The 12,602-nt window shown below is 41.7% G+C and overlaps 1 protein-coding gene across 6 annotated transcripts in view; it reads left to right on the top strand.

The window, feature by feature from the left end:
• Positions 1–5,831: 5,831 nt before the first annotated feature.
• The window catches only part of akap13 (A-kinase anchoring protein 13), a 111,179-nt gene continuing 104,408 nt past the window's right edge, over positions 5,832–12,602 (top strand). For 2 of the 6 annotated variants that reach the window (XM_076031230.1, XM_076031159.1), the window contains exon 1: positions 5,864–6,151. The gene's annotated coding sequence lies outside the window, so the exon portion shown is untranslated. Of the gene's footprint in view, positions 6,152–12,030; positions 12,119–12,602 lie in introns of those variants that run through there. The other 4 variants (XM_076031313.1, XM_076031066.1, XM_076030896.1 and 1 more) reach the window with 4 other exon arrangements.

Here is a 12,602-nt window from a genome sequence, read left to right as displayed (position 1 = left end):
TTGTTAGATTTTATTTTTTATTTTTTAGTCTTCATCCAGGGTCAGATTCATTCACCCTTGCCTTCCAGTGGGAAAACTGTTCATGTTCCTCAGAGCATACTTTTAATTGCTTTTTAAATAGTTTTGCTGTTTGTTTGTTTGTTTGTTTGTTTGTTTTTGTTGTTGTTTTTTTTACCGTATTTGACACTAGACTCAAATGTAAATTTAATTCCACAGCTTTATATACCTTTGAATAGAAGCGCACCCACTGTGGAATGTAGAAAGGCAGTGTTGGTTGTAGCCTAATCCGACCACCTGAATGACAGCAGCAGTAACAGCGACGGCAGCATGCAGCAGGACTGCAATTACATCAAACAGCAGGCAGACGATTCAAAGGTACACATCCAAAGCAGGCATTTGTGTGCGATGCTGGCAGAGTTGTCGTACCTGCGGGGTTGTATGTAGAGCTCTGCTTAGATAAACTGTGGATGGCATGTGCCATGATACAGACAGGCAAACAGCTCTATAGCGCTGAACACATCTGCGTGTTCTCTGAGATTCGATGCCAAGTCAAATGTTTTAAGTGAGACAGTCAGGGAATTTTGAAATACTGAAACTTTTTTTTTTTATTACTTTGTGAACTTACTTTATTTAATAAACTTTAATTAAACTGTACAATACATGTGATGTCTAGTTTAGATTGTACAGTAACTACACATACAACTGTCATGTGATTTCCACTTGTGTGCGTACACTATACATTCTAGGTTTATAATCTCCAAATTCTGTTTTATTTTGTTTTATCCCCAGAGTTTCCTGGTTATGATAGTTGGGTTTTCAAAGCTGAAGAGCAAGATATTTCCCCCAGCTCTCTCTGGCCAGCAAACAGAAGAAAGAGTCGATTAAAAACAAAACTCTAAATTGGATGCTGATATTTGTCTGTGTCCGGAGCTGTCTGATTGCTAATAAACTGAACTTTTTCTTCTTTTTTTTTTTAAACACATTTAAAAAAAACAAAACAAAACTTGTTACCCCCAACTGGGAAAAAATAATATTGGACCGTAATCATAATAGAAAATTCAAAGGGATCCACAACTGATTTGAATGAGTCATTTTTAATACTGAAAGGATTTCTCTTAGGTTTTTCAATGATTACTGATGGTCAAAGTTGGTCCCAAAAGTATCTATTTCACTCATAAATTCATTCCTCAAAAATATGTAAATCTTCCAAGTTTCTCCGACTATATTATACTGTACAGATACATACATATATCTACCCTGTCAATGAACTCTCCCAGGAATTAAAATAGTCTTTAATTTCATCAATTCAGCCTGCACTTTTCCTGAAGTGGCCACTAAAAAACAGATCCAAAAATAATCTCTTTTTAATGCCACAAAGAGCGCTGATGGCTTCCCCCAAATGAGTGACAACACCCACAGGCAGGTGTTCCTCCTGCCTCCTGCCCCCTGAGACCACCTTGTTTTTGTCTCAATCCAAGCATGTGGAAGGTCCAAAGCATCAGCGTTACAAGGAGAATGTTGACGGAGGGCCAAATACGTTGTTTTCTAGATAAATAAGCAAGCAGAGCTCCATTTTTCATTAAATGATAGATAGATAGATAGATAGATAGATAGATAGATTGATTGATTGATTGATTGATGAAATTATACTGAAAAACCAAAAACAATACGACTGTGACAAACAAACCAGCGTTGAAAATTAAATTTTTGGTTTCTGTTTTGAGCATTTGACCACAAGTTCCCTTTGAGGGTTGTAAAAGTTTTTCATTGCAGTTTGAGCTGAACAAACACAACAACAACAAACCCCTCATGGCCAGACTAAGAGGGAAGGAATGTGGCTGGCACTGTGGAGTGTTAGCAGGCTTCCGCCGAACTGTGAGACACTATATGCAACACTCAAAAGGCACTTCAGTCAAATGATATGCCTCCTCCCCCCCCCGCCCCCCTGCAACTTGTGTGTGTTTTTTTCCCCCGTGTCTCTCCATCCAAGTGTTTACTCTGGCTCAATCCCCCCCACCCCATTTCTATCTCTACCATCCAAGCCCTCCAACTTACAAACCTCCTTTTTATCGCAGCACAAAGGCCGCTATGTTCGTCTTTGTGTCACGCTTGTTGTCCCTTGTCCCGCTCATGTTCTGGCAGTCTCCACAGCAGCCCTGCTCTCACATTCTCACCACGTCCCTCCAGTCCTCCCCCAGACTGCAATAATGTGTCTAAGTGCGGCTCAGCGTGCTGCTGAATGGAGACTCTTTTCTATACCACCTGCCATTTATCTAACCCTCGGCTAGGTGCAGGTGGAGCAGAGGCACAGGGCTCAGAGCTCACGCGCCTGTGATGGGAGGGCGGCCGGGCTCCCCGCTGGGCCCCCAAACAACCTTTCAGTGGTTCAATTTCACAGACCGGGGATGGAAAACATATACACCTGGTGTGTTTGTAACACCGTGGGTGAGTGTTTGATGAGGTGCCTGATGGCGGCTTTTATCTTTTTCTCTCTCTTTTATGTTTTTTTTTTTTTTTAACAGACTGCGGATACAATAGGGACAGTAATGTAGTTTGTTTTATTGCACATCTATATGATACTTTAATGGTAGTGGAAGGGTATGGTGTGTTTATATAAACTTTTTCCCCCCACATTTTGTTTGACTAAATTCAAAGATGTTATTGTGTACTTTCAATGTTTCTTCAGCCATTAAAGGCTCAATAGATGAGCAAGTCGGGATCTATGTAAATAAAATACAACAAACACATGTGTATGGTTTTGATAAGATAATGCCACTAAATATAAATGACCGTTTCACTCACAACTGATAAGTATTTATATTTCTATGAAGAGCAGGCCCATGTGTAAGGAGGTGGCCATATCATGCTTCCATATTTCTAGCCCAGAATGTAGAACTAATAGTTATTATTTACTGAGTTTGGGATCTGTCTGATATTTCTCATATTTTGACTGATCAGGGACACACTTAAGATTAGACTAGACTTGAAGGATTCAGCTGTAAATTGTACTTTGTGTAGATCTGCTGAATTATAATTTTACGATCCGTTATGTTTTTTTTGACGTGCTTGAGCTAAGACTTCTTGTTAGCGCAGTAATTCACCAGAAAAGTGGTGGAGAACATTTCCCTGCTAGTTCTCCTGTTAACCCACAATCTGGAAGCTTCTGAGCGTCTTGAGGCTGGTGATGACTCATACATAACATGTGATATTAATATAGCGACGCTATTGGCCTAATTGTTTTGCCAGCTAACTGGCTTGAGAACAAACGGTTGGTTGGTTTGATCTAATTTTTTGAAATTGGCTATTCATATACATACCATGGATAACGCTTATCAGTAAAGCATGCGCTTAAAATTGTGACCTTGACCTAGCTGTGACCAAAACTGCTGCCTAAAGGGGGCGCTCCTTGAGTGTCACTTCTTGCGTAGGTCCCAAAGCCTGGATAATTGCAAAGCAGTGGTGTAGTCTATGTAATACGCAGGCATACGCCATATAACCACTAGAAGCGTTTGCAAATGACCGCACAACCACTAGGAAATGTGCAAAGGTACGTTTCAGTATGTTATTATTTGACCAAACTTTCAATTTCCCGTTTAAAATTTTGATTAAAAGGATGTATCACGTTCTGATCTGTTATAGAGTATCGGCTGTTGCTTCAGCGCCGCTTAAGAGTAGTTATTTGTGTTTGCACCACTTTTTGCACTTGATTGCTGAAACTGTTGTTGTTGTTGTTGTTGTTGTTGTCTTGAAGTAGCTGTGGCCGGACAGATATGTCTGTGTGTGTGTGTATGTGGGGGGGGAATCACAGTATACAGGTTTGGGGGCGCCAGAGTATACTCACTACAATAAACTACACTACACTGATGCAAACGTTGTACGAGAAAAGGCATTTGATATGAAGCACCATGCCAAACTAAGAATGCAACTCCATCTGCTGCTGACACAGACGGACGGGAACCGCTGATGGCATTTCCTGATTACCAATGCAACTAATAATTGCATAATCTTAGCATTCTGAAGTAAAAGGTAAAAAAAAATAGACAGAATGAAACTAACTGCTTTGAGCCTGCAGTTTTAGAATACTTTATTCATTCCCATTCACAATGCTGTAGTCACTTTAATATCCATAATAGCAGATTCAAAATGCTGACACTGGGCTGAAACAGACTAAATGCCGGCAACGAGCACCGACAGATGCCCATTTAGATTTTCATTGGTAAATTTTGTAGAAGTGACTAGCAGCGTGGCCTCCGGACTGCCTCTTAAAATGATCAGAAGACAGTTGAAATCTCTCTGAATGTGCTATAATCAAGGCATCCTCTCTCTTTCATTGAAGCCCTGCACTTCCTTTGCCCCGGGAGCTGTTCTGACATCATTATCATTTCACCCCGGATGTGCCGGCTTACTGTCTCACCAGGCTCAACCAAAAGAAACACTGAGAACCCCCCCCCATGTCTCACAGCAACAAAGTAAAAGCTGTGTTCAGTCATTCACAGGATGTTTGCTGAATGATACATCATTGTCTTGTGTGTGTGACATGCCTTATGTAAAAATGGGAATATATTGATTCTGTACTGCAAATAATGAATAGCAAAAAATGGCACTCCATTGTCAGGGATCCTGCTTTCTTTGCACACGCACAACCTTGTGTACAGAAACACAAAGGAGAGGAAGTTCTATCCAAATACTCCATCCATCCTTGTAAGTATGAGAACAACATCAACAGGGAACATTTTTCCTGCTAAAGTAAGGAGTTTCAATATTTATGGGAGCATGTGAATATGATTTTGATTCTCTCAGCCCCCAAATATACAAGTGAGATTTTTCAGAAAAAGTAAGCAAATCATTTTTGCACCCGACACAACATGCACCAGCTCAGCATATGATGCACTGGAATTGGATGTAAATTGAAGGAATTTCTTTTAATGAAGGTTGAATTAAATATGACCTGCTATTGAAATGAGATCTCAAGAGAACGCCCTACTCACAAGGTTAATTGCACGAGGCCTTCAAAACCAGCAGAGGGCGGTTTAAACCAAAAGAGACTGTTTTTTTTTTTTTTTTTTGGCTTTGACAAAAATACTTACAGATGTCAACTTATTAAAAACAGAACCACAAGCGGATCACAATAAGCATTTAGTGTTAGCAACACCCGAAGCCCAGGTTGTTGAGCACGTTACTTTGTGAACATTTTATAAACCGTTTTAGCCTCTTGACCCACAACATGAGACCCACATTCACGTTTGAACCGTAAGACAACATGAACAAATGAAGCACTAATCATCACCGGTCTAATGTAAAGCCAAAGAGAGGATTAAATGGGTGTTTAGCCAGACACAATGCCACTTTGCTGAGTCTTGACTAAATCTGAACGACACGTTGAATCGATTTAAAGATTTGTGTAACCTTCAAAATAAAATAACCTAAACTAAAAAGCTAACAGACTACGGTGTTGCTAATCTAGCGTCGTTTCACAGTAATCGTGTGACATTGTGGCAAAATCGTGACTTGGCTTAAATGGCCATAAACACAATGACTCTGTGACTGACGATCAGGCTGTGTCTGATTTCCAATTAGCGTAACTTTAATTCTCAAGAGATTTTACTCTAAGGAGTAGTACGATTTCGTGATCCCTGTTGCGCACGCGAAAATGACGCCGTTTTTTATTCTGAAAGTCATACAGGAACACGATAGAACATTGAGTTAACTTCGTCCTGCTGCGAAGCAGCGACTTAAAACTCAGAAACTGCTTTGGACCAACGCATGACAAACAAATAAACCCGAACAAATGACACAACGTTATAACAACTCGGCTGCCCCTCTCTGTGACAGAAGCAGAGCCATTGTTTCGTTATAAAAGTTAACTTTAAAGCGAAGCTCCGGAAACACGGGACTGTTGAGCCACACGCAGACTCCGCCCACCGAGTTGTCCTGGGATACAGCAACAACTGGAAGAAAGTGCAGTTAGTTCGCTCGTGTTCTTCACCACTGCCCGTTGGAGCCACTCGTCAACGCCAAACTTTACTACACTTTAAGAACGACAGTCCGCCGCCGCTGTCTGGACTAACTTTCTCAGCTTTTCTAAACCCCATTAGCAGGATTATGCTTCCCCAAACTGACGCTTCTTCACTCCGAGCTGCTTCTGCCTGAGGTAAGAGGAGTCACGCATCACGTTGCCTCTATGTTCTGTTCACTCGAAGAAAATACGCCACTTTCCCACCCTACATGTTTAACACCGCTCGCGAAGAAAGTTGCTTAATGGCCGTTGAACGCAACGTCGGAACTTGTTGACCGGTAGCCATGACATCCTCTGTCCCAGCCTACAGGGGCCGGTGTGCGGACTTCTCACGTTTCTGTGAACTCGGCGACACGGCTAGCCAGGACCTCAGCTGTCCTATACAAATGTAAAATGATAGCTTAGCCACACACAAAACACAAAAAGTCCGCGGAGTAGCCCGTAAAGTCTATAGTTAGCTTTGTAAAGGGCAACGTTCAGACCACAAGAGGAACTCAACCAGAAGTTCCTCAGCTCGATGAGGTGTTAAAAATGAATGGTGGTGCCTATAAATAACACGAGCAAGACTGCGTCATGTTAATAGAGCCTGACCTTTAGTTTGAAAAAAGACAGTAGCCTATCTAACTTTAGGGCATGCCCGGTGGTCATGTCAAAAGTCAAACCGGAAACGGGGCTTGTAATTAAGTCTGAACAAAATAGCTCTGCATGATGAGTCAGTTCCACCCACCACATTCTGGAGGCAGTCATTGTTAAAATTGTCAAACAAACACACAAACAAACAAAAAACAAAAACCTTGCAGCATTGTGGCTTTATGTCCGACGTTACTTGTGTAATTACTTTGGTTTTATGGGCCCATTGTCTCACATGTGACAATGTTACTGTGTAAGAGAGTGATGATGTTATCCATGTTCCCTGGTCCCACAACTTTGATGTCAGTGTGAAATCACTAAAACCGATTCGCAGTCTGGGTTACTGTACATAAGTGGAGGGCCAATATGGCCGCCACCCTGCAAGTGGATCCACAATTTCTAACACACACACACACACACACACACACACACACACACACACACACACACACACACACACAAAAAAGAAGTTAATATTGGAAACTAAAAAACACAACATTGTATATTTTTTTCAAGAAATAATCTAATTAAAATATCTATTTTATACCAACAGATCACTGTAAATGTTAAATATTGGCCATTGATGCGCAACAGTCCTTTTGAGTAAATAGCAAGTTAAAATCACTGGTTGCAATGTTAATGCATTATTTTACCTCGGTTCAGTTCTGCTGATGAGAGAATATGGTCACAAAGTTGAAAAAAAGAAATGGCCTACTAATTAATTTACACTGGGTTGACCTCACCCACTTCATGTTCAAAGGGCTGGGCGTATAAACATGCCTGCCTTCTGCTTTCCCATGTAATAACACACTCAGAGGTCTACTCTAAAGTCACATCTTTTTCATTTCTGGCATTTCTTGGACTGTTTCCCACTTGCAACTGGCTGCTGTGTGTAAAGCTCTCCAGTGAATTTGCCGGATGGGACTTTGGACCAGTAGAATTTGTTTATGTTGTCTGCTCATGGTGTGAGTTATTTCTTCTCGGTACATTGACTATTGAGATAAAGTAAGCAAACTAGATTGTGCCTGTGTGTTGTTTCAAAACAAAGTGTATTTTAACAACAACAGTCGTGTTGTTTGTTTGTTGCTTGTTGTTGACCAGACTAAGAAAGACCATAAAAGAATGTATGATTGACTCTTAATGGGTCAGAGTGGATGTCGCAGTCACAGTGTCTTCCTCAATCATGCTGTAAAGTTGCTTAGCTTCATAAACTTAGTTAACCTGTCACTTAAAATAAATAGAGTTGAAATTCATTTGGTGGCACCAACCCTGAATTAACATATATTGCATTGAACTCTCTGCTAGGCAGTTCAAACTCTTCAAGCATTACAAGCCTTTATTAAAATAACTTAGGAGGCATACACGAGGATGCTACAGGCAGCTGATGAAAAGATTTCTAGTGCGAACCATCCATTGTGTTGAAATTTTGTCAAGGCTTCCTTGCCTATCCAGAATATGGCTCAAATCTGGCCACTGCATATCGTTGTCTCGCAAGTTTTAGCCAGTGATGTGAGATCGTTCTGACAAATTCCAGTTGGGAGGGTGTGTGGATGTGAGGCCTGTTTCATTCCATGGCAGGCACGTCTCACGTGCGATGTGATCAGTGTGTGGATCGCAAAGGCCGGACAGTTGTTGAAACTCCTCTTCACGCAGCGCCTGCTCTTCTCGTAATCACCTGTTTTGACTCATGCAGTGACAAGCATCCATTTGGTTCAGTGTCATTGAACAGGATTTCTACAGTCAGTGTGTTGACTCTGTGTGTCATGCTAAGGTTCCTGTAACTCATCTACCTACCTTGTATCCGTAGATGGTGCTCCCTTTAAGAGAAACAGGGTGGGGGGGACAGGGGCTCATAAAGTAACTCCTTTATATGTAAATGGGGGAAGTGTCCCTGTTCTGAAATGCTGACTCACAGAAACAGTTTATTGTGTTTTAACTTTGATTTTATAAACTTCTAAAGGACGTTTGATATGGTTTCCTGTTCTGGCAGCAGTACTGCTGTCTGTGGGGGAGTGCCTCCACCGGGGGCTTGTCTTCTTGTGTTTTGACTGGCAGCTTGTGTTCTGGTTGTTCAGTAGGGAGGTAGTCCAGTACCCTGGCAAGTGAATGTAGTTTAGCCATTTCATGACTGTAAAATTGCATATGTGACTCTTCAATGCCTGGGTTTCTCAGGCTGACACCTTGACATGACTTTCCTGCGAGGCTACAGTGCAAGATGCATGTGGTAAGGCAGGAAGTGCTTTTGATTAGCAAGAGCAGTCTTCCAGAAATTCAGCATGTTGATGCAATGTGGTGCCCATGGTTGCTTCTGCTTCTCCAACCAGGAGGCAAGAAGAGTTTCTACTGTGTATCCAACATTTTGTTCACATAGGGGAAAGAAATGCAAGAAGCTGTCAGAAAAACACTGCCAGCAGTGCCTAATAATACCTTTGTGTGTTGCCAGCACTCAGGTGATTTACCTTTTGTGGTTTGGTTTATGCCACACAGGTTATAGATAACTGATTGGTTAGTTTATTCCCTTTCCTTTGTGCGGGGTGTCTACCTCTAGGATCAATGTGCATAGTGTTATTTATTTTATTCAAGGTGGTGTAAACAATCAAAAATGCGTTTAAATTGTATAACCAATAAATAGTTTACAGTGAAACATATAAAGGAGCATTAACAATGGGCTGTATGGTGAAATGGTTGAACGTAGTTATGTTACATAGACGTGTGAAAGGGTTCAAAATGCTTGTCATTAGTTTTCTTGGGCCACGTAGTGAATCATCAGGGTTGCAGTGGGAGGGGCCATCCTACTTTTCACATCGTTCTTCCAAAAACCTTGTCTTGGCACTCCCAGCCATACATTTCACTTTGGCCGTGCTCAAAGACAAATAAAAGAGTAGTTGGTCCAGCCCATAAGTATTGTAAATTACCTTGAGGATTGTGCTGGCTCCAAGCTGAACCTCGCCAATTTCTCTACCTTGCAAACCCCCTAATTTAGTGATGATGGAGGATATGCACAGTGTCAGCCTTGTAATTACACTGCATTTAGCATAAAACGAACGCATTAGGGGAAGCCTTCCAGGTACCAGTTCCTGACGTCGTGTTGTCCCTCCAGCACGGCGTTGTTTACCTGGGAGATTCGCCTGCCGAATTCCCTCCTGGTATTCCCAGTAAAGCCTTGACTTAGCGCTTTGTTAAGACTAGATGCAACCCCAATCCTCGTGGCGCACCAAACATCAGCCAAACTCACTGTTCCACCACCGCAGCCATCTCTGCAGTGTGTACAAATGTTGTGCCCCAGGGTGCTGTCTCTCCTCACTCAAGCAGACTTTGTTGTTAATTGTTGCTGCGCCTGTGGTGCCACCACATCTTTCTGCAGAGAAACTTTATCCTGCTGAGAGTTCTTTAGTGCCTTTCGCATGTGCTGACTGCTCCCAGCGCTCTCCTCAGACACTGTGCGGGGAGACGATAAGATAGTGGATTTACAGACAATCAGTGCAACCAGTGCCGGGGTGGCCTGTCTTGGAAAGTGTCTGATAATGTTCCAAGAATAGCGCCTGAATTATCGCACAAATACATGCACATCATCTAAATGCTTATTAAGGGGAAACAAAATCACCAGATATATAAAATACAATTTCACATTGGATTCAAAACTCTAAAACAGGAAATTTCAACGATATGCAGCTTTTTTGTTCATTGTGATTTTTGATAATTAAGTCTGTCGGCTTTGGTCCGTTTGAACAATGAAAATAGATTTTGAATTTCTTTTTTTTTTTGAAAAGCCACTTTGTGTTTGAGAAAATAGCCATCAGAATATTTCACAGAAATGTATTTAAAAATCCAGATGAATAGTCAATAATGCAGATGCTAGACTATGACTAAAAACTAACATAGCATTTCTCAAAATCATACAGGTTTCTTCTGATTTTTTATTTTTTTTTTCAAAATGATTGTCATTTGGATGAATGGATTCATTTCAAAATGGAAAACACCGGCGTTTGAATATGACTCCTGCATTATGGAATATTTCTGTTTAAAGTCTGCTCTGGCGGGATCGTGTGATAATCCATTGTGTGTGAACGTGTTCTCCACGAGTGGTTAGCCTCGCACATCACTGCAGGAACGATGCCGTTTAAACGCATAAAACAGAAATAAACCTTTGTCTGCCAGCATGCCCGCAAACAAAGACAAGACAAATAGAAGACTGGGGGTGAGCTCAAATAAAGCAATGCAAATAGAAACTGGATTGTCAGGATGGATGGGGCACACACACACCAGCTGAGGTATTTACTGATGGGCTTAGTGATGTTTGGAGAAAGTCCTCTTCCCTATACATTCTGAAATAAGATCTCAGCCTGCTTAGTTGGACGTCGTTCCCCGCCTACATCTGTAATCCAGCCACACGCAGTGTGGCGGTGAGGTAGATGTAAAAGGCAGGTATCAAGAGACGGCCATTGAGTCCCAGTCTGCTGAAATCCTGGAAGACAAATTTAAAGCAGAAATGTGACAAATGCAGCTGGGCATTTGACAACTTCCAATTTCCAGTGTCCTGGCTGCTGTTGGCGGCTGATGTTTTCTGCCAGGGTGAAGAGTGTTTTAAACACGCTGCAAAGCCCCATCAGTGCACCCCTCCCCTCCACCAAAATGAAGAGACTGAAGAGAATGAAAATGGTTAGTGTGAGAGATGCCAGTGTCCCCCAGTGTGCAGAGCCAAAGTCAGATGGGGCAGGACTCGAATTGGAATCTTCGTGGAAATCCTGGAGGCTTGGATGTGTTGCAGCACACTTGAACCAGTCCAAATGTCGGGGCTCATAACTAAAAACGAGAACATTTTAAAAGTGGAATAATTGCATCTCCACTACTAAGTAACGGGGGCAAATTGTTAAATATAAGGCACCAAGTTATTTATTTCTTAAGAAATCCAGTGTTGCAGTGCCACACTGTTATTATTTAGTCTATATTTAGTCTTTTCATCTACAAATTACAATCCTACTCCACTAAAACAAATTATGTGATTGTTCTTCCTCCACCAGACAGTTGCAATCAATACATATGCACTTGTCACTGTCACATAGTAATAATATTATGTCATATATGCTATGGCTTCTGGCATTTGTAATTAATTAAATAGTTAATGTTCATAAGCTGTTGACGCAGTTCATGGGTCAGATTAACAGACTGAGCCCCCGGGATCTGCGCGTGGCCCAAATGAACCAGTCAGGGTGTGTGCACAAAGCTGTGGCAGGATAGGTGTGCCAGCCAGCAGACATATAACCTGTGGCCGGTAGGCTCCGCCTCTCAGTTCTGACATCAGCGCTTTGATCTGCCTCCTGTCTGTGTTAGCACAAAGCTGTATTTAGCTTAGTGTAATCAGCGTGATGAGTGCTTGCCTGCTCCAGGAGACCGTCCCCCGGGGTAAAAACATGCTCTGATGGACCTAACTTGACTGCAACGTGCACCTGAGCCGCTAGTGATACACTGTGGGTAAGGTTTCTTCCGATGGCGGCCTGTGTGGTTTGATTGTTTGCTTTGCAGGTTGCAGAAGTGGAATAGTTCAACCGTGCAGCGTTCAGTTGCATCACGTCGACTCTTAAAACCTCAAACCATTCGTATCCCATTTATATGAGAATTTAGCTCACCCTACTTTTTTTGCACCTGATGATTTGTTCCACACTTTGCTTAATAGCCTTGAAACACTACAGGTCAAAAATGAATGACCCCAAACGAACTGAATTGAAGAAGCAGTGCGCGGGAAGTAAAATTGAAAAGTAGCACAAAATGAAAGTACCTCAGAATTGCTGTGAGGGTTAGTAATTCATTATTTTTCGGAGTTAGCCAAACCTTGATTACTTTGCCATCAATCTAGAGCCAATTTCCATTTTTTATGACTTGTGCTTTTTTGCTGAGCATTTGTCAAAGCCACAGATCAGTTATTGTCTCAGTAACACTTAAATGTCCATGTTTTCAC

The sequence above is a fragment of the Nelusetta ayraudi genome, unplaced genomic scaffold (assembly GCF_046127955.1).
Source record: "Nelusetta ayraudi isolate G7.1 ecotype Tasmania unplaced genomic scaffold, CSIRO-AGI_Nayr_v1 ptg000002l, whole genome shotgun sequence".
In the NCBI taxonomy this organism is placed as follows: Eukaryota; Metazoa; Chordata; class Actinopteri; order Tetraodontiformes; family Monacanthidae; genus Nelusetta; species Nelusetta ayraudi.
The sequence above is the reverse complement of the archived record's forward strand: the minus strand, read 5'-3'. Positions and strand labels throughout refer to the sequence as shown.